This window comes from Podarcis liolepis (assembly GCF_965112155.1).
Source record: "Podarcis liolepis genome assembly, chromosome: 5".
Taxonomy (NCBI): Eukaryota; Metazoa; Chordata; class Lepidosauria; order Squamata; family Lacertidae; genus Podarcis; species Podarcis liolepis.
This window is the reverse complement of record NC_139556.1, coordinates 87,875,541-87,895,001: the sequence shown is the minus strand read 5'-3', so window position 1 is coordinate 87,895,001 and position 19,461 is coordinate 87,875,541. Positions and strand designations below refer to the sequence as shown.

The window sequence follows — 19,461 nt, the reverse complement described above, 5'->3', positions numbered from 1 at the left end:
TGGTGTAGTGGTTGAGAGCGGTGGACTCGTAATCTGGTGAACCGGGTTTGCATCTCCGCTCCTCCACATGCAGCTGCTGGGTGACCTTGGGCTAGTCACACTTCTCTGAAGTCTCTCAGCCCCACTCACCTCACAGAGTGTTTGTTGTGGGGGAGGAAGGGAAAGGAGAATGTTAGACACATTGAGACTCCTTCGGGTAGTGATAAAGCGGGATATCAAATCCAAACTCTTCTTCTTCTTCTTCTTCACTTTCCTTCTACCTCCTTTCTGAAAAGGGAAGTTCAGTATATTCTAACCAGAGCAACCAATAGCTCAGTTTTCCAGAGCTATCTAGAGACTCAACTTGAAAAGTATATGCTCTACTACCAAGCACAACTCCCTAATTCATTTGTTGTTGCCCAGTCCTATTGCCTCTGTGGCCATAGTGCTTTATATCAAAGCAGTCAGATTCTTCTTCAGACTTGCAGAACCCTTCTCTCTCTCTCTCTCTCTCTCTCTCTCTCTCTCTCTCTCTCTCTTTTTCCCTCTTTCTCTTTCTCTTTCTCTCTCTCATAGACAAACACACACCCCATGAAGAAGAAAAGTATGTTTATACCGAACACACTGATGGTGGGCGTTGTTCTAAGGTTGGATGTGTATGTTTTGTTAGATATTTAAGACAGTCCTGTGTAGAAACTTGGGAATGGGTAGTTGTGCTGGTTAAATAAGGGTAATTGAATCTCACAATCTAGATGTACAGTAAAGCAATATTTGAAGTCATCAAGGCAAATATAGATCTATTGTTAATTGGCTGGGTTGGCTTTTCCCCACATAGAAGCAAAGATGTGCCTGTTTTCCGAGGACAGTAAACTATTCACTAAGGATTAATCTGGCTTGAATAATTATGTTTTCATATCTTAATTGCAGGCAGAATATATTCAGAAATTATTCGGTTCATGGTTTGAGCTGCCCCTCCCCTAACAAATTCTATTTGCCGCTCATACATTACGCCTTCCACTGTTTATAGTTTCCGGAAAGAGAAGACAAACTCAGATGCTTCGTTTAACCTGTGCCCTTGTTCCTTCCTGCCTTTGTGAGTTTCGAAACATCTCTAGCTTTTCAAGACCAAGAAGAAAAAGGAAAAAACACATTTCTTAAAAGTCCTAGCTGATATGGTTGTTAGAGCCTATGCTATCTTTTTATTTGGGGTGTGTGTCCAGTGCACTCCAACTGTTGGGTCGGGAAGCTGTGTACAAACACGGTTGGCCAGTCAACATCTATCCTGTATCTAGCCTGTCTTTTTAAATGAAATATTGATGCATTCTGCGGCAGGAGTATTGTTAGCCCAGAAATAGAAACAAGAAGAAATTCCGACGGAAGAAGAATGGCAGGCGAAATTAATGGACTATGAAGAATTGGACAAAATGACAGGAAGGATTCGAAACCTGTGGGACCAGAGATTTACAGAAGATTGGAAGAAGTATATGAATTATTTGAAGAGCAACTGTAATCAACAAATTACGCTAGTAGGACTACAAGAAGTTTTGTAAGGGAAAATATACGAAGTGTTACAAAGTAGAAAAAGATAGAGATATTGGTTATGAGTTTGAAATGTAATAGGGAAGATAAGAAATGCATACTGAGATTAGATTGGAAAATTTTCAGACAGGATTGATGGAAGTCAAACATTTGAATAAGATGTAAAAGTATGTTTAATTACTGTTGAAAATGATACGTTAAAAAAAACCTATTAAATATATATATATATATATATATATATATATATATATATATATATATATATTGATGCATTCCCTCCCCCTCAATTCAATCCAAATTGTTTAGGAGGAAGTTGCATCTAAGTTTTAAGTTGGTAATGTGCATGCAACCCAAGTCTCCTGTTAGCTTTGTCCTCAATTGACTTCTAGGAGTATGCACCCACATTCCTGGAACAGGATTTGTCTATGATCTAAGCAGGGAAAGGCTGTTTTGAGTATGGGCAGAAAGAGAAACAATTTGGATTTTTGAGCTCAATAACTAAAAGAAGCCTTTGGCAGCTGCAGCGATATGCTGTTGCTTTAGGGGGACAGATCTAATTTAGGACTAGCACCTGTCTGTCTGTGCGTCTGCTTGCCTCTTTCCACTTACCCTTTTATTTGCAGAGAATATTAAGGCAGGACACCTTTCCAGTCCCTGCACAGGGAAACTGACCCTCTTAAGTTACCCTGGTACTTGCTTGCACTCAGAGAAATCAGGAAGCACAGGAATTATTAATGGGGCGAGACAATTCTTATTGGTTTTAGGAATATGGGAACATAGGAAGCTCCCTTAGGCCCAATTAAGTCAGTACTGTCTACACTGATTGGCAGCAACTCTCTAGGGTTTCTCACCCCTACCTGGAGATTGATTTTAGGGTCTTCATCATGCAAGGTAGGTGCTCTATCACTGAGCTAGGACCCTTCCATCGTTTTGAAAGGTGCACCTTCACACATAACCCAGGACATGGATTTGTTGTGGTTGTTGTTTAGTCGTTTAGTCATTTAGTCGTGTCTGACTCTTTGTGACCCCATGGACCAGAGCATGCCAGGCACTCCTGTCTTCCACTGCCTCCCGCAGTTTGGTCAAACTCAAGCTGGTAGCTTCGAGAACACTGTCCAACCATCTTGTCCTCTGTCATCCCCTTCTCCTTGTGCCCTCCATCTTTCCCAACATCAGGTTTCTAGGGAGTCTTCTCTTCTCATGAGGTGGCCAACGTATTGGAGTCTCAGCTTCAGGATCTGTCCTTCCAGTGAGCACTCAGGGCTGATTTCCTCAAGAATGGATAGGTTTGATCTTCTTGCAGTCCATGGGACTCTCAAGAGTCTCCTCCAGCACCATAATTCAAAAGCATCAATTCTTCGGCAATCAGCCTTCTTGATGGTCTCACTTCCATACATCACTACTGGGAAAACCATAGCTTTTATTATACGGACCTTTGTTGGCAAGGTGGTATCTCTACTTTTTAAGATGCTGTCTAGGTTTGTCATTGCTTTTCTCCCAAGAAGCAGGCGCCTTTTAATTTCCTGACTGCTGTCATCATCTACAGTGATCATGGAGCCCAAGAAAGTAAAATCTCTCACTGCCTCCGTTTCTTCCCCTTCTATTTGCCAGGAGGTGATGGGACCAGTGGCCATGATCTTCGTTTTTTTGATGTTGAGCTTCAGACCATATTTTGCGCTCTCCTCTTTCACCCTCAATAAAAGGTTCTTTCTTACACATGGGGAAATCTTTCTGATGCCAACCCCTTCTCTAAATTGGGAGTAAATCCTATTTGCATTTTATCTCCTGAGCTAACCAGATGCACCATTTGGTTCACAGGAACTGGCTGAAAAAATCCAGCTGATTAAAAAGTCTCCCTTTGAAAGATTTGTTGAGTTTTGATTTGTTGAGTTTCTTTGCAGTTCGCTTGACAGGTCATACATTTCCACCACGATGAGCTGCCACAATATTGTGAGTCTGGCCAATAAATTAGCACCAGTCTGTAGAACAGCAAAATGTGAAATGTAACCAATAGCACTGTTGGATTTTAACAGAAAAAGAAAAGGGAGGAAGAAAAATACTGTCTGGTCCTTTGCATTTCAACCCACACTCACTGTATCAAGCCATTTAATCTTCTCCTAGCTCTGTGTCTCCCTCAGCTTCCTCAAAGCATTTGTCTTCATATCTGCAGCAAATCTGCCCAAAGACAAGAGAGATTGTTCCAATCTGGGGATTGGGGTGTGTGTGTGTGTGTGTGTGTGTGTGTGTGTGTGTGTGTGTGTAAACCCTGCACTAAGACCTTCCCAGCAGTCACTTTCACTAAGAACTGACAACTTTCCAGCTCTCCTTTCCAGCTGCACCTTTAACAGCCGAATATCCTTCAGAGACACTCACCAGTGACCATGTTTATCTTTGTCTGCTGGTTTTTGCAAACACGAGTGGACCAAACTGCTTGCTTTTCTGCTCAGTTGGCCAGTGCATTTGGTCAGCCATCAAAAAGAACCTCACAATAGCTCTTGCTCCACAAAGCCAAGTCTTTCAGGCCCAAATCCGGATGGGGAGGGTGGAGTGCCTGGGACTAGCAAATATATCTCACATGTACTGCCTTACAAAGGGTCTAAGCTTTACTGCATTGCTGGAGGGATTCCCCTGTGAGCGGAACCATTTTGACCTGTTCGTTGCTTGCATCAGCATCAGGGAGGAAAATATGTTAAGGCTTGCTCAGTTGGTAGAACATGAGACTCTTAATCTCTGAGTCATGGGTTCACCTCCAACTCTACAATTCTATGATTCTATCATCACCATCATCATTATTACTAACAGCAGCAGCAGAGAAAACATGTCCCCCTCTTTATTTTCAACTTTCTTGGGCACATGAAACTAACCACAATTGCCTTGAATTTCTGCTTAACCCTCAAGAAAGAAGGGCATTTTTGCTGGCCAGGTTTAATTCAAATCCATCAAACCTCCTTTGGGAAAGGTTCTCAGGCAGGGTGGAAGGAGAAAGAACTTGCCCATGTGAAGACCACCTGGTGGAAACCCTTACACATATGGTTCTTAATTGTAAACTATATGCTGATCTCCATCAGCAATTTCTAGATCAACTCTGTATCCCCAAATGAAAACCAGAGTTGGAGGTTATACATTTTCTATTACTAGGGAATGATCAGGAGCTCACCAAGTTAGTGGCTAAATATCTCTATTTGGTTTGGTCGCAATACACTGCAGACGTCTGATCTCCCTGGAGACCAAGAGATCTGACGATAGACTGCTCTGCCTCCTTTCTTTTAGCAAATGTTTTCTGCCACTGGGGAAGTGGTAATTCTGTATTGATTTGTTTTGGATGTTTGTATGTGATGCCAATAAAAGGTTTGATGCTGATGATATTTCTATACCACCCTTCAATCACAGGACGGTTTATAATATTTTTTTAAAAAAATACAAATAGAGCATACATGCACATTTGTGTTCCTTAGTCATCAAAAAGATATCATGGAGTTATTGAGGTGCTTCCATAGAGGTGCTTTATTCAGGAACTCAGACTCCTCCAATGAATATTTAAAATGTTCCAGGAAAACCAGGCACATTTCTGTGTGCGACTCGTACATCGTCCGCATGGATGCTTCACAGCTTCCTTACATATTTCCCTCTGGTATTACTTGTCAGATGGTATTCATAACTTACTGCCCACATTTCTTACTGAAGAAATTTTCACATCCAGAGAAACTATGGTAAGATGGTTCATATTATTCTGCTTGGTAAAGGGTGGTTTCAAGAGAACCTGCTTGCGGGGATGTAGAAATCCCCACATGTGAGTACCCCCAGAATGCTGAGTGCTGGAACTAGCCCAAACTCTTCAATGGTCTTGCAGGAGAAATATAATAAATAAACAAGCCAGCTCTTGGAAGACCACCAAATAGGGCAAGGACCAAACTAGACATGATATTAATTGTTGTTGTTGTTTAGTCATTTAGTTGTGTCCGACTCTTCGTGACCCCATGGACCAGAGCACGCCAGGCACTCCTGTCTTCCACTGCCTCCTGCAGTTTGGTCAAACTCATGCTGGTAGCTTCGAGAACACTGTCCAACCATCTCGTCCTCTGTCGTCCCCTTTTCCTTGTGCCCTCCATCTTTCCCAACATCAGGGTCTTTTCCAGGGAGTCGTCTCTTCTCATGAGGTGACCAAAGTATTGGAGCCTCAGCTTCAGGATCTGTCCTTCCAGTACAAATATTAATTGTACCTTTGCAATTAACATGCAGGTATTTGAAAATGTAAATAGCATCAAAAGGGGGAGCCGGTAATTATTGGGAACACAGTGGGGAATGAAACCCCTCTCCCCAAGCTGCTATTTGCATTGGAAAGATGCTCTCCCCAATGTCAATAAGGTACCCCCCCCCCAGCTAATACCAGTTTCATAAGAGAGATTTCCCTCAGGATCACAGCAAAGGCTGGAAATGAAAAGTTGCCTTTGCAGGCCTGTGATCCAATTCACAGCTGATGCTATTTATATTTTAAAATGCCTGCATACTTCAATAGGCATGGGCAATGACTGAGGGTGATGGGAGTTGTAGTCCATTGACTTCGGGAGTGCACCAGGCTGCTGTTCTTCCACAAGGAAGGCTGTTCTATAACAGAGCATGATAAATAATAATATAAACCAAAAGGGATTCAGGACAAATTATCCTTCTTCCCTCAGATGGCGTATAGCAGTCATTGTGACCTCCAAAAGACCATCGTGACTCATGAGTACGAGGGTTTTAGTGGATTGCTGAACAAATCTGCACAAAACATTCACGTCCCACCATTCTGGACACCTTTCTAAAAATAACTGTTAGAATCCAGGCTTCCACCTGGTCTTCATCCAAAAGCACAGCACAAATGATGACTCGAAGCAACTGGCTGGTCACGGAACGATCCTGCTGGCTGCCATTTAAACAAATTAGAATAAGAACCTTTGCCCGATGAACATCCTGACTCATCAGACCTAAAGAATGGCCTGCAAAAACTAATCATATAATTGCTCCTGGCAACTTCCTCTAAACAATGATTTTGCATTTTGAAATCCTTCTTATACAAACAGACTCGGGCACATAGTGTGGAGCTGTGCAAAATGTCCTGCACAGAACAGACTTGTTGGAGTGAATAATGCCTGTAAGATACACAGTGCTTGTGTAAGGCTAGTGTTGCTCAGTGATGGGCAACTTGGAGTCTTCTATTTTCAGTAAGGAACTTCTTCAAGTCCATGGAGCATGGGAAGCTCTGTGAGAGAACAGCTCAAGCCAGTGTCTTGCGCATTCACAGAGTGTGAGTCTATGGAGAGTCACCCAGCATTACGTAGCAGGTAGCAGGTACAGCAGAGATGGGTAAGTTATGGCCTTCAACATGCTATTAGACTATAACTCCCTTCATACCTGACCATTGGCCATGCTGGCTGGGGCTGATGAGTGTTAAGTCCAACTGCATCTTGAGTGTCACAGATTTATTATCCTCAAGGTTCTAACAGGTTCTAAGGAGCTGGGATAGAGTCAGGTTCTACAGGACTTGGGACAGCTCTCAGAGATGGTAGGCATCCAACAGTAGCCTTTACTCAAATGATACCAGGATAAGAGGCCACATGGGAATCACCCGATGAATGCCATATTGAGTTTCATGATGAAATTCTCCTCATCCCTGACAACTGGTCCTGCTAGCTATGGGTGATGGGAGTTGCAGTCCAAAAACAGCTGGGGACCCAAGTTTGGGAAACCCTGATAAACAGAGTAAGGACTGGCCCTAGTTCCTTGTTGAATGTACGCACATAGTGGCAAATTCAAGTTTGCCACTCAGTGATATGTGAATGTTTGTTTGTTTGTTTGTTTGTTTGTTTGTTTGTGCCAAGGCTTCCAAGTGAGCCAATAACCAAAATCAATAAAACATCAAAAAAATAATAATAACAACAGTAACAAAACAATTTCAAATCTAATACAGGAATAACTGTGATTAAATGACAGTTTAAAACAGCAATAAATGCAGCAATAAAACAGGGCTCAAGCAGCAAAAGTAAATTATACATTTAAAAACCCTGGGAGAGAGAAAAAGTTCTTAACTCGGCATGGAAAAGAACCAGTCAGGTTTCTCAAGAAAGAGCATTCTGAATGCTGCTAAAAAGGCCCTACACACACACACACAACCATACATCAGTCACCATCAAGCCTGGCATGCAGACAAATATCTCCAGAGTGCTTATATGTTACAGATGAGCTAGAGTGTCTCTTATTCCTTGCCCCTGTGAACATTAAATGGGCTTTGTCATACATCAATTGTTCACAACTAAATTAAGAAGGGATACAGTAAGCAGCACAGAATGGCATTCAGAGATGGCATCAAAGGATCTGAGACATGGCAGCTGCATGTAAAACCAGAGATCAAACACTAAGTCTTGTTTATCATAGAATCATAGAATCTTAGAGCTGGAAGGGAACCCCCAAGGGCCATCTAGTCCAACCCCCTGCAATGCAGGAATCTCAGCTAAAGCATCCGTGACAGATGGCCACCCAACGTCTGTTTAGAAACCTCCAAGGAAGGAGAGTCCACAAGCTCTCGTGGGAGTCTGTTCCACTGCTGAGCAGCAATTACTGTCAGAAAGTTTTTTCCGAATGTTTAGTCAGAATCTCCTTTCTTGCAACTTGAAGCCAATAGTTCGAGTCCTACCCTCCTGGGCAGGAGAAAACAAGCATGCTATCTCCTCCATGTGACAGCCCTTAAGATATTTGAATATGTCTTGAAGCCCTGGGAAGCTACTGCAAGTCAGTGTAGACAATACAGTCCTGCACTAGATGCACCAATGATCTGACTCTCCATAACGGAGCTTCCTATATTCCTAATTCCCACACCTTTCCAGCAAAGACTGCATCACAAGTTAACTTGCAGCTGCTCTGTGGGTGGCTGCCAGAAGAAGACACTATGTGTATGGACGGAAGGGAGATATATTTTTTGCTTTGTGTTTCCTTGCTACTTTCCCATGATTCTATGCCTAGAGGATTGGTGGGGTTCCCACACAGCCTCTGGTCATGATCTTCAAGCAGAGACTGGACAGCCATTTATTGAGAACGGTGGTAACATCCAGGTAGGACTTTGGGGCTGATCATTCATATTATTTATTTACTTATTTATAACCTACCCTTCACCATTTGGTCCCAGGGCAGTGACACATAACATGGAATGCAGTCAAAGCACCATCAGAAGAATGGAGCAGTGTCAGCACTTATGACCAATTGAAGAAAGTGAAGTAGCACACATTTCCATTTAAAGGCAAGTGCCCGCCTTATTCTCCAAAGGATTGAGTCCAGAGTCTAAGCTTCCCTAACTGCACCACTTGGTTGGTGATGCTCTCAACGCTGGCTTTGGAAAGCATGAAGGCGGGGGCCTCTTCAAGGCCCCTCTCCAACTCTTCTGATGCTATCAAGTCATCACTGGGCAGGAGGAATGTGGGGCGAGGAGGGGGCAAGCAGCAGGTGTAGAGAAAACACTTCATAGGAATGGATCGGTGGCTCCTTGTCAAAGTATTAGCATATGCACAGAGATAGAAACTGCCTGGCTTCCTTTTTTGTCACACATAGACAAGATTACCCTATGAAATCCAGCCCAAAGCGAGAGGTTGGCCAGGGGTAAGAGAGGGCCCGCTGGCTCCAGGGTGTGGTAGGGTTATCTCCGTGGGGGCCACGTTAACGCTGTCTGAGTCTGACTAACACGTGGTGGGGAAGGGTGGTTGTCTTCGCGGCTCCTGCTGCTGGTGCTGCTGAGCGGATCACGTGGGCACGGGAGGGAGGAGGAGAGAGAAAGAGAGAGAAGCGCTGAATAATTGAGGGCTGCAGCGATCCGCTCGCCTCCTGCCTGCAAGCCAGCAGCCCGCGGGAGCTGTCCTTGGTGCTGAAAGCAGCGCCGCGTCCCGGAGGTCTCCTGCCAGCGCCCCTGCGCAGGGCATCAGAGGCGCCCGCCTCAAAAGCCTGCAGCAGCCTCTCCTCTCCTTGGAACAACTCGGGAGTTCGCCCCGCTCCCTCCTCCTCCTCTTCCTCCTCCATCCCAGCTGGATCCTCCCACCCCGGGCTTGATTGGCAGCCGGGGAGAGAGGGGAGGGGGTGGATTCTGTGCATCTGAGCGACAGCCGGCCTCTCACCATCCTCCCCGCGCCCCCTCCACCCCCGCTTGGGTCTCTCCAGGGAGGGAAGCCGCGGAGATCCTGGAGTGGCAGGTGCAGCCAGCCCCCTCCCTCAGCACCAGCCTCCTCCGGCATCCTCCGCCGGGACCCCGCGCAGCTCCTGGACCACCCTCGCCGCCGCCACCGCCGCCTCTCCAGCCCTGAGCTCATCCAGCAGCATCCGCGCGGGGTAAGCGATGGGTCTTTTCTCTCCGCTTCCATTTTACGCCCTCCCTCCGGCTCTCCTCTCCCGCAGAGAGCCTGTTAAGGCGATTATTGGGGGGCGGGGAAGGGGGGGCAGACAGAGGGAGAAAGAGAGAGAGAGAGAGAGAGAGAGAGAGAGAGAGATGAAAGGTGATGCATCCACCCTATTAGTATTAGTTTTATTTTTGCCCTCTCCCTCATTCCAAATTTGGGACGCCTCAAGGGACATCACCGTTGAATTGAGGCGTGGTGCAGAGTTCTCTACGGGTAGCGGACCCCCGAGAGTTGAGTAGCTGCCTGTTTGGGTAGCCCAGGGTTTTCTGCTACATCCCCTTACTCCTTGGATGATGAAGAAGAGGGAAATTATGAAAGAGGACGCAGGAGCCACCTTCAGCTCCCTTCCCCTGCTTGGGATGTCTCCCTTGTGAGTTCCAGGGAGGGTCTTTTATAAGTACTTTCTTGGTGCTTGCGGAATGGGAGGAGTTCCACTGGGGCGAAGGGGTAAGAGGAGCGCCCCACACACTCCCCCCATGATTGAGAAGGGGGTTTAGTCCGACTCCTTGCTCACTTGCAGAGGACTCCTGGCAATCTCTTCCTTCTGTCCCCTGCTCTATAAAACTCCACTCATGGGCAGAAGCTCATTCAATGGACAGTCGAGGGTGCTTCGTCTGTCCTCAACATCACCATTGGAAGCAGCAGCAGCAGCAATGCTAAGCATTTGTGTCGCGCCCGCCCCGAATATACAAATCGCTTTAGTTATATTATCTCAGCACGCTTTGCAACCACTTTGTAAGGTGTAGTTTTATTATATATCCCGTGCTGCAGGAAGAAGGATGTGCTTTGAAGCAGAGAGCCTTGCCTAATCCTAGCAGCAGAGGTGAAAATTTGATTCCAGCTGGGGTTTCCCCAAGTTACTGTTCAGTCTCGCCAGCTCCGTTTAGTGTGTTGTTGTTATTCCTGTTTCATAACTGAAGGGAGAAAGGGGCTATGATGGCTTCATATACACCGTCTCTGGCGTTTGTGAGAGTAGATGATAATACGCTGCCAGCAGGAAGGGTGCAGGGGAGGGCTGCAATGGTGTTTCCTCCCTCTGGGCAATGGAAAGTAATTCGCTGGAGAGATTTGCCACTGTTCTTCCCCCAAGTGTCTTTACGTCTCCCCCGCCCCCCCGCCCCCCCCCCATGCAAACACATGCACAGCAGGCAGGGACACGCTCCTTTGATTTCAAGTTGCAAACCCATTTTCTTTCACGGCCCATATCCAAAAAGTAGGGGCATAATTTTGAGGGCTACCTAACATCTTAACTCGAGGGATCTCAGAGGAGTCACCTCAGAGGGTGGGTTATTGTTGTTCTTTTAAATTGCTAGTCGCCTGCATCGTAAATGAATCAGAGGGCACGAGGGATTTAAGACTGATGAGCTGAGGATTAATAGAAACTGAGAGTGAGAGATAGTGGAGTGAACGGATAAACACAGATGGATCACACAGAAATAATTCATCCTTCATGTGTCTCTGCCATCCCCCCACCCCACCCCAGAAAACCCCTTCTATGCATCAGATTATGAAACAAACTGAAAAAGAGCAAAAGTAAGGAACGCTAGGGCAGATGGAAGCAGAGAATATAGATGATGGCAAAATCATCAATATATTGAGAGGGAAAGAGTTGGGGGTGGGGAGAGAGAAATAAGCAAAAGACAGAAGATTGCAGGTATCTGGCTCAATCCATTAGAACTATCTTCTTGATTATTGGACAGGTCTGATGTTGGAAAGGACTGTATCTGCCATTGCTATTATACAAGCTGTTGTTGTTAAAGGAGTTGAGGGTCTTCTTGCCAAAATCAGCTACAGATACTCAAAGCAAAAAAAAAAAGGGAACAAAAGACTCTTCCCTATCCAAGAAAGCTTTTTATGGTGGTACTGGTAGATTTGTAAAACCTCCTGTAGTTTGCTCCAGAGTAGTCCCATTAACAGAACTCCAGAGTAAATGTTTTGAAGGTTGTGGACTCTCCTTCCTTGGAGGTCTTAAAGCAGAGGTTGGATAGCCATCTGTCACGGATGCTTTAATCGAGATTCCTGTATTGTAGGGGGTTGGACTAGATAGCCCTTGGGGGTCCCTTCCAACTGTACAATGCTATGATTGAAGTGTGCCCACACAGGGTTTACATTTTAAGTATTTCATTTATATTTATTTTTTGTATTTCATTTATATTCCACCTTTATTTTCTCAAGGTAGCATGCATGGTTCTCACCCTCCTCAGTCCCCACAACGACCCTGTGAGGTAGGTTAGTCTGAGAGGCAATGACTGGTCCAAGTTCACCCAGGGAGCTTCATGACTGAGTGGGGTTTAGATCCTAACCTCTACATCTTAATCTGGCTCTTTACGGCTGCGTAGAGTAATTATATTGGCCCCAACTATCATGTCTCACTTGGCTATCCCAGTTGATCTGCCTTATTCCAATCCCTAACACCCAGTTGGTTCCTATACCCTTCAGAGCTGTATGGCATGGAGAGGATGAATAGGTGCAGAACTTTCCATGACACAACTGTCATGGATGAAAAACCCTCACCTGCTGAACTCATCTTCACTGGCATGAAGCTAGTGGTGGTTCAGAAGCATCTTTCACATGCCAGCTGTTGACAGCCCCTTTAGGGCTGCTTCACTCATTGCACATGCTGAAGTTATACCTGTAAATGATATTGACAATATGTGCAGAAATGTAATATATTACTGTGGAGGTGTATGTTTGCAGGTCTGTGTGCTATGTAGATACAATAGTAAGGCAACTGGGATTGGCTCCATCTCTGCTTGAGGGTACCCTCAGTTGTATGTCCAATTTACTACAACCTATTGTTCAAAATGGCTTTTACTTACTGTCTCACCAGCACTCTTATAGGCCACCAAGCAAATGTGCTTGCGACTGCTTCACTTAGAAGTGAGGGCCAGATCTACCTCGGGTAAACTAAAAAAGGTAAATGGGGGCCTTTTTATACAATACAGTTTTCACACAGAAAGTCTTTGTTATTAATTCGTTGCATTTATGCATTGCTTACTACATTAAGGTCTCAAAGGGACTTACAATAGCAAAAGCATTCGTAACACAAAATGTAGAATACGTCAAAAAGATAAAAGAGCGTCATTAACTAAAAGTGCTCATTCTGCAATAATATAAAAAAGTGCAAATCCTACCCCAGCCTGCTAAAAGATGAACACCTATGTAGGCTAGGGTATCTTCATACCATGTGACCCCAATTAAGAGCCTAATATGTGGAATGTCAGGCAAGTCAGGAATGTCTTTGGCTGGTGCCTAAGAGTTGATAAGGATGGCACTAGGCACATCTCTCTGGGGAGAGCATTCCACAATCCGGGAGCCACCACTGGAAATGCCTGTTCTTCTGTTACTGCCCTCCACACACCCCTCAGAGGATGCACATGAAGCACTTCAGATAACAACCACGTGTATGCATGGCTTCACACATAATTAGTTATCTGAATACATTACCAAAGAACTTGTAATAGTCAAAAACTTAGATCAGGGATAGCCAATGTGGTTCCCTCCAGATGTTGGTGGACTACAATTCCCATCATCTCTGACTGGCTGAAGTTGATGAGAGTTGGAGTCCAATACCATTTGGAAGGCACCATTTTGGCTATCTGGCTCAGATGGCTTTATAAAAGGGTGAAACAAGCTCATGGAGAATATGAGAATTTATAGCGACATGATAGCCTAATTAAGACTCCATGTTTAGAGTCTTATCAACAGAAGCTCTGAACCAGCAAAGGAGGACTGATGTCTTCACGCCCTGCTTGCAACCTTCCTGGAGGCATCTGGTTAGGCACAGCTGGAATCAAACTGCAGGCTGGCGGAGCTTTGGTCTGACACAGCGAAGCCTCTCATTCTTATGTTGCATATAAGCTAGATGTCACTTTCCAGATTATCAGCCCCATTTCTGTCATCCAGTAGACAAGGCAGTTTTCAATTTACATTTCCGTCCCCTATTACTGTATTTGCAGTGCCTCTAATTGCTGTGTGTTGTTGCTTTGCTTTTGGAATTAGTGATTTGTTTAGTGATGTTGCCTCCAGTGTATGGTGCGTGGCTCCCCTTCCGATCAAATCACATTTCTTTATTTGTGCTTGTTTAAAACACCATAAACGCAGTGCCATTTATCTGGGGTTTTATGGCACTCCATTCTTCCATGGTCACTTGCATCAGCGCATATGTTCTCCTGCACTTGTGCCTTTGTGTCTCTCCATTGCATTTCCACTTCAGGCATTTTTCAGAAACGTGCATCTTGATTTAAGTCCTAACCCATTTTAAATTTTCTCTCTTTTTTGCATCTTCAGTTATTGAAGCACTCATGCTCTCCTATGCTCCTAACCTCCACTGCCCATAACCTTAGTCAGTTTATTTATATACTGTGTATTCATTCATATATATATATATTATATACTCTGTGTTCTCTAAGTGGTTCACAGAAAACAGCCAAAATACAATAGCACAATAGCCACAATACATACCTAAATATGGCAGAGTGCTTAGCTATGGACATGGAATGACTGGAGGCACAAAGTGGTCAGAAATCTGCTCAGCATTTAGGAGAAGGGTTTAGTGACAGGGCATACGCTTTGCATGCAGAAGGTCCCATGTTCAATCACCAGCACCTCTAGACAGGGTAAGGAAAGACCCTTTTCTGCAGACCCGAAGAACTGCAGCTGCCAAAGAGCATGGTCCATAAATGGAAAGCTTGTGGCCCCTCCAGCTGTTGTTGAACTATAGCTTCCATCATTCCTGACCATTGGCTATTCTGGCTGGGCCTGGGCCACAGGTTACCCATCCCTAGTACTGATCTAGATGAGTCAATGATTTGGTAAAAGGCAGCTTCATAGTGTCCCTCTGGTGGGAGCAGAATTTAGTTATCAGAGCCAATATATCGGAGACATGTGTCATATGTCAGGAGTTGAGCATAGGCAGAAGCCCCTAGCTTTGGGCTTATGTTAAACCAAAGCTAGTAGCAGCGATGTAAAAGATGCATGTGTGTGCCCAGATGAATGGGTGAATGGTAGGGCAGGATATCAAAATGCAGAGTTGCTGTCCTAGGTGCTGAAGTTCCCATTCTCATAACTGTACTATAGAGCAAGAATATATACCGTATTGATACTGAATGTTTTAGAAGAATAGTTAAGTATTAGGATAGTAACTGTGTGGGATCTGCTACTGTTTATTTCCAATTTCTGCCATTCAAGGTTTTTGGATTCCTGCACCAGGCGGCTCATGCTGAGCATTCCTCTGTACCACAGGCTAGTCTCGTGTTCTGTTTGGCCATTCCACCTCCTGTGATAAGCCTATGTGTACTTGAATAGCTATAGTTTTAAGTGGCTTGGGCAAAAGGTCTGCCACTCAATCTTAGCTGAAATGTAAACACAAGCATACAGTGGCAAGTGACGCTCAGACAGCTTCATTGGTTGGAGCCATCTGATGAGCAAATGATGTATGTCTTCCGCAGATGCTGGTTTGAGTCCCTGGTGGACTACTTCTGCCAAATGGGAGGCTGTGCCTTTCGTGCTGACTTAGACTAGCAGGGGATTAGATAATAGGCCTATCAATGGGTGTTAGGCATGACACATGTGATGTGCAACAAAATGAGGCAGCAGATCACTAGCCCCCAAGAGGAGAAATCTGGGAATTTAACATAGTTGTATCTGGGCAGTAAAATAGGTCCTTTCTCTGAAGCAATCTCACCAGAAGATCAGTTACTATTAACACCCAGAGGCAGCATGACTGCTGTTAGGCAGCAAGAATGTGGGAGAGCTGTTGGTTTCTTATTCTGTTTTTGCAGGTTTTCTGAAGGCATCTGGTTGACCACTGTGAGATACAAAATTCTGGACTGCACATATCTTTTGTTTCTTGCAGCAAAGATTCTGCTTATGATCTTACAACCTTGGCAAATGCAAATTCAAACAAGGCAAATGTTTATTTTTATTTTATTATTTTATTTTATTAAGGCAAATTGAGGATGAGGATGATGATGATGATGATGATGATATATTATTTATACCCCACCCATCCGGCTGGGCTTCCCCAGCCACTCTGGGCGGCTTCCAACAAAATATTAAAATACAGTAATGCATCAAACATTAAAGGATTCCCTAAACAGGGCTGCCTTCAGATGTCTTCTAAAAGTCTGGTAGTTGTTTGCATGGTAGGAGCAAGCCCTACCCTCTGGACCTACTCCAGAACTCTAAAGGAACTTAATTACTAGGAAACCTTCTCCCACCATTATATGTAGTTAAAACACAGTATTGGCCAAGGAAAGGTTAGCTATCAAAATGATGCCAGGTATAAAGCCATTTATCAATAATTATCTATAGCCATTTACCAGTAAGCTCCCAGGTTGTTGTCAGTGGCACTACATATTCCATTCATAATATGGTCTGTTTTTGAATTTTCTCAAAGAAGAAAAGAAAGAGCAACGGTCTCATTAATTTTAAATGGCATGCAATGTGTCAGTGACATTTTGGATATATATCACTTTTTTCATGATCAACGGGTAAGGCAGCAAATTCATCTTAAAAGCAATGTGAATTTGGACAAAAAACCAATGCAGCTGTTAACCAGCATTCTTTTAACTTTTTTGAAAAAGCACTTTTTTGCATAAATTAGCCTGTATGAATTCGTATGATCTCAGAACTCTTTTAAAAATCTGGACAAAGCTGCAGCACTCTCAGAGAGGCACACTGGGTCTCGGTCAGATTGAAGAATATGAGCTGCCTTATCCAAATGATGATCTACCAGAGAGGTTTGTATTCCTCCTGGGTCTCAGGGTCCCTTGTGACCCCAAAACTGCTAGCAGTGGGAGCTGCCGCTGTGCTTATTTCCCTTCATGCTGTTCCTGTAATGCCAGAAGCCCAAAGTCACATGGAAGGACCAATGCCATAGATTCTACTGGCATACATTTTTAATATAACATACATATTTTATTCACACAACTAGGAACTTCTGGCAAAAGAGGGTTGCTACAGCTGCAACATGTGGAGCATAAATTGCACAACACCCTTCTACTTAGAGTCACAGAATCTTAGAACTGTAGAATTGAAAGGGATCCCAAGGGTAATCTAGTCCAACCCTCTGCAATGCAGGAATCTCAAGGAAGGAGAGTCCACCACCTCCTGACAGTTCCACTGTCAAACAGCTCTTACTGTCAGAAAGTTCTTCCTGATATTTAGTCAGAATCTCCTTTCTTGTAATGTTAAGCCATTGGTTTGGGTCCTCTACCCTCCTGAGCAGAAGAAAACAAGCTTTCTCCACCTTCCATGTGACAGCCCTTTAGATAGTTGAAGATAGCTATCCTATCTCCTCTCAATCTCCTCTTCTCCATATCCCTAGTTGGAACCGGAACTGGAGCCCAGATTTGTAAGTAGCTCCATCATTGAGTAGCAAAGCACATGTGTGCGCTTTTCATGCAGACGTTCCCAAGCTTAGTCTCCAGTTAGAAGTGGCAGGTGGTATGAAAAACCTTTGCTTGAGTTCCTGCTGCAGATTAGAGTCTACAATTCAAGACCAGTTAGGCAGATAGTTTGACTTGGTATAATGGAGTTTCCTAAGAGCCTCTGTGGTGTCAACAAATCTAGTATTAGCAAGCCAGGAAAGGCAAATTGCCCAGGCAGGAAAGAAGCAATTAAAAGAAAACCTTAGACCAAGTATCCATCCACCAGTTGCTGCATCAGCTCACATACCTGTCAAAGTTGTGGCTTCTTGTGGGAGACAAGCATTGTCTAAGAAGGGCCTGAAGCGTTTCTCTAGGCTTATGGCCTACAAAGTTGATTGGAAAATGGATTCACGTAACATCCTTGTTTCTCTTCAGTTTTGATTTAATTTATTTAGGCTTTCATCTCAAGCTCTCAGGGGCTCTCTGTAAATATTTATGATGTTATGCAAAAGAGGAAGAAGCTGGATTTCTCTCCTCAAATTGCTCACAGTCTAAAGCAGCTTTCCCCCAAATTGTCCCTAGCCAGATGTTTTGGACCACAACTGGCTGGGGCTGATGAGAGTTGTTCATCACAACATCTAGCAAGCACCTGATTGGGGAAGGTTCATTTAAAGTCTGTATCTATTTATGAATCACTAATGTGATTCATAAAACCAGTGTCTTAAATGCATGTCAGTATCAGTCCTGACAAGGCTCAAACTGGGAGAGAAAATTACATGTAATTGTTATGGTTTTAAGCATTCTAAAATGCCATCTTTGAGCTTTGGCCAAAACGTGAGCCCCACCCTTTAAAGTGTTCTCTGGCATATTTCCAAATGCAGAACAAGTGTTGGATCAGTATCTAAAACAAGTGCTTTTCAGCCTATAATTTATAGGTTGTCAATTAAAAGATAACGAAAAATAACAGAACGAAAAATAACACTTCTGTGATTTCCATTTTCCCCGTACTTAATGTGGGCATAGGCTACATTAGAGGACATTATTTCTGCTAAATTGGTTTTATTCCAGTAAACACTAAATGGCTGCCAATTTATTTATTTTTTGGAAATGACTCCCACAATGCTTATGACATGAGCTCACTGCATGGAGGGGGGCGAGGAGTGAGTATGCTGCACACATGTTTGTTTTTTCACCGCTCTTCCAAAATATGGCTTGTGACCAGAAGCGTGACAAAAGCTTTTACAGCAATCTGAGAGTAATGTAATGCCTTTGGTTCTTATTGCTGTACCCAGACCCCTTTTCAGGCACCTTCTTAGCTGGCCCTACTGGCAAGAGGCTCAGTGCTACTGACAATAATATCATTGAATGCTACCATGATACAGCCTAGTACAGAGGTCGGCAACCCGCGGCTCCGGAGCCGCATGCGGCTCTTTTGCACCTTTGCCGCGGCTCCGCAGATCCTAGGGGACCCTGAGCAGAAAAGCAGAAGCGCCAGAAAGAGGAGGGGGATGGAGCTGGGCAGCCGAGCCGGGCAAAGCAGGGCAGCGGCGGCAGCGGAGCTCGAGAGGCGGCGGCTGCTAGGATGGAGGAGGCGGCGGCCAGAGAAGGGCTGCTGCTGCTGCTGCTGCTGCTTCTGCTGCCGGAGGCAAGTTCTGCCAGGCGGCTTCACGGCTCATAGCTTCCCCCGCCCACCCAGGCCACCCTCTCCTCAGCCCCGCGCACGAGGCACCTGAGGCGACGGGGAGAGAGAGTGCGCGGGGGAGAGAGAGCGCGCGCTCGAGATGGCGGGGCGGTGTGTGTGTGTGTGAGAGAGAGAGAGAGAGAGAGAGAGAGAGAGAGAGAGAGAGAGGTGTGGCGGTGGTGCTTCAGGATCTCCGTGTCGGCGCCCGCCCGCCCGCTGCGCACTTCCCCTGGAGGCCGGGGGGAAAGAGAGCCAAAGAGAGCCACAGAGCCGGAGCGGCAGGGAGACCGAGGAACCCACAGCCTCACGCCCCCCCCCCAGATGCTCCAGATATGGTTTACTTGGGCTCTATGACCAATTTTGACTTGGCTTATGCATGGACTCAAGATAAATGTGTTCCACTTGTTCGTGAAATTACGTTTGAGAATGGAGAGGAATTGACAGAAGAGCGTCTTCCTTTTCTTATACTCTTTCA

The 19,461-nt window shown here is 44.8% G+C and overlaps 1 protein-coding gene across 1 annotated transcript in view; it reads left to right on the top strand.

Moving 5' to 3' along the window:
* Positions 1-5,451: 5,451 nt before the first annotated feature.
* Positions 5,452-19,461, top strand: part of SLC7A14 (solute carrier family 7 member 14) — a 56,457-nt gene continuing 42,447 nt past the window's right edge. The window contains exon 1 of the mRNA XM_083504089.1: positions 5,452-9,864. The gene's annotated coding sequence lies outside the window, so the exon portion shown is untranslated. The remainder of the gene's footprint in view (positions 9,865-19,461) is intronic.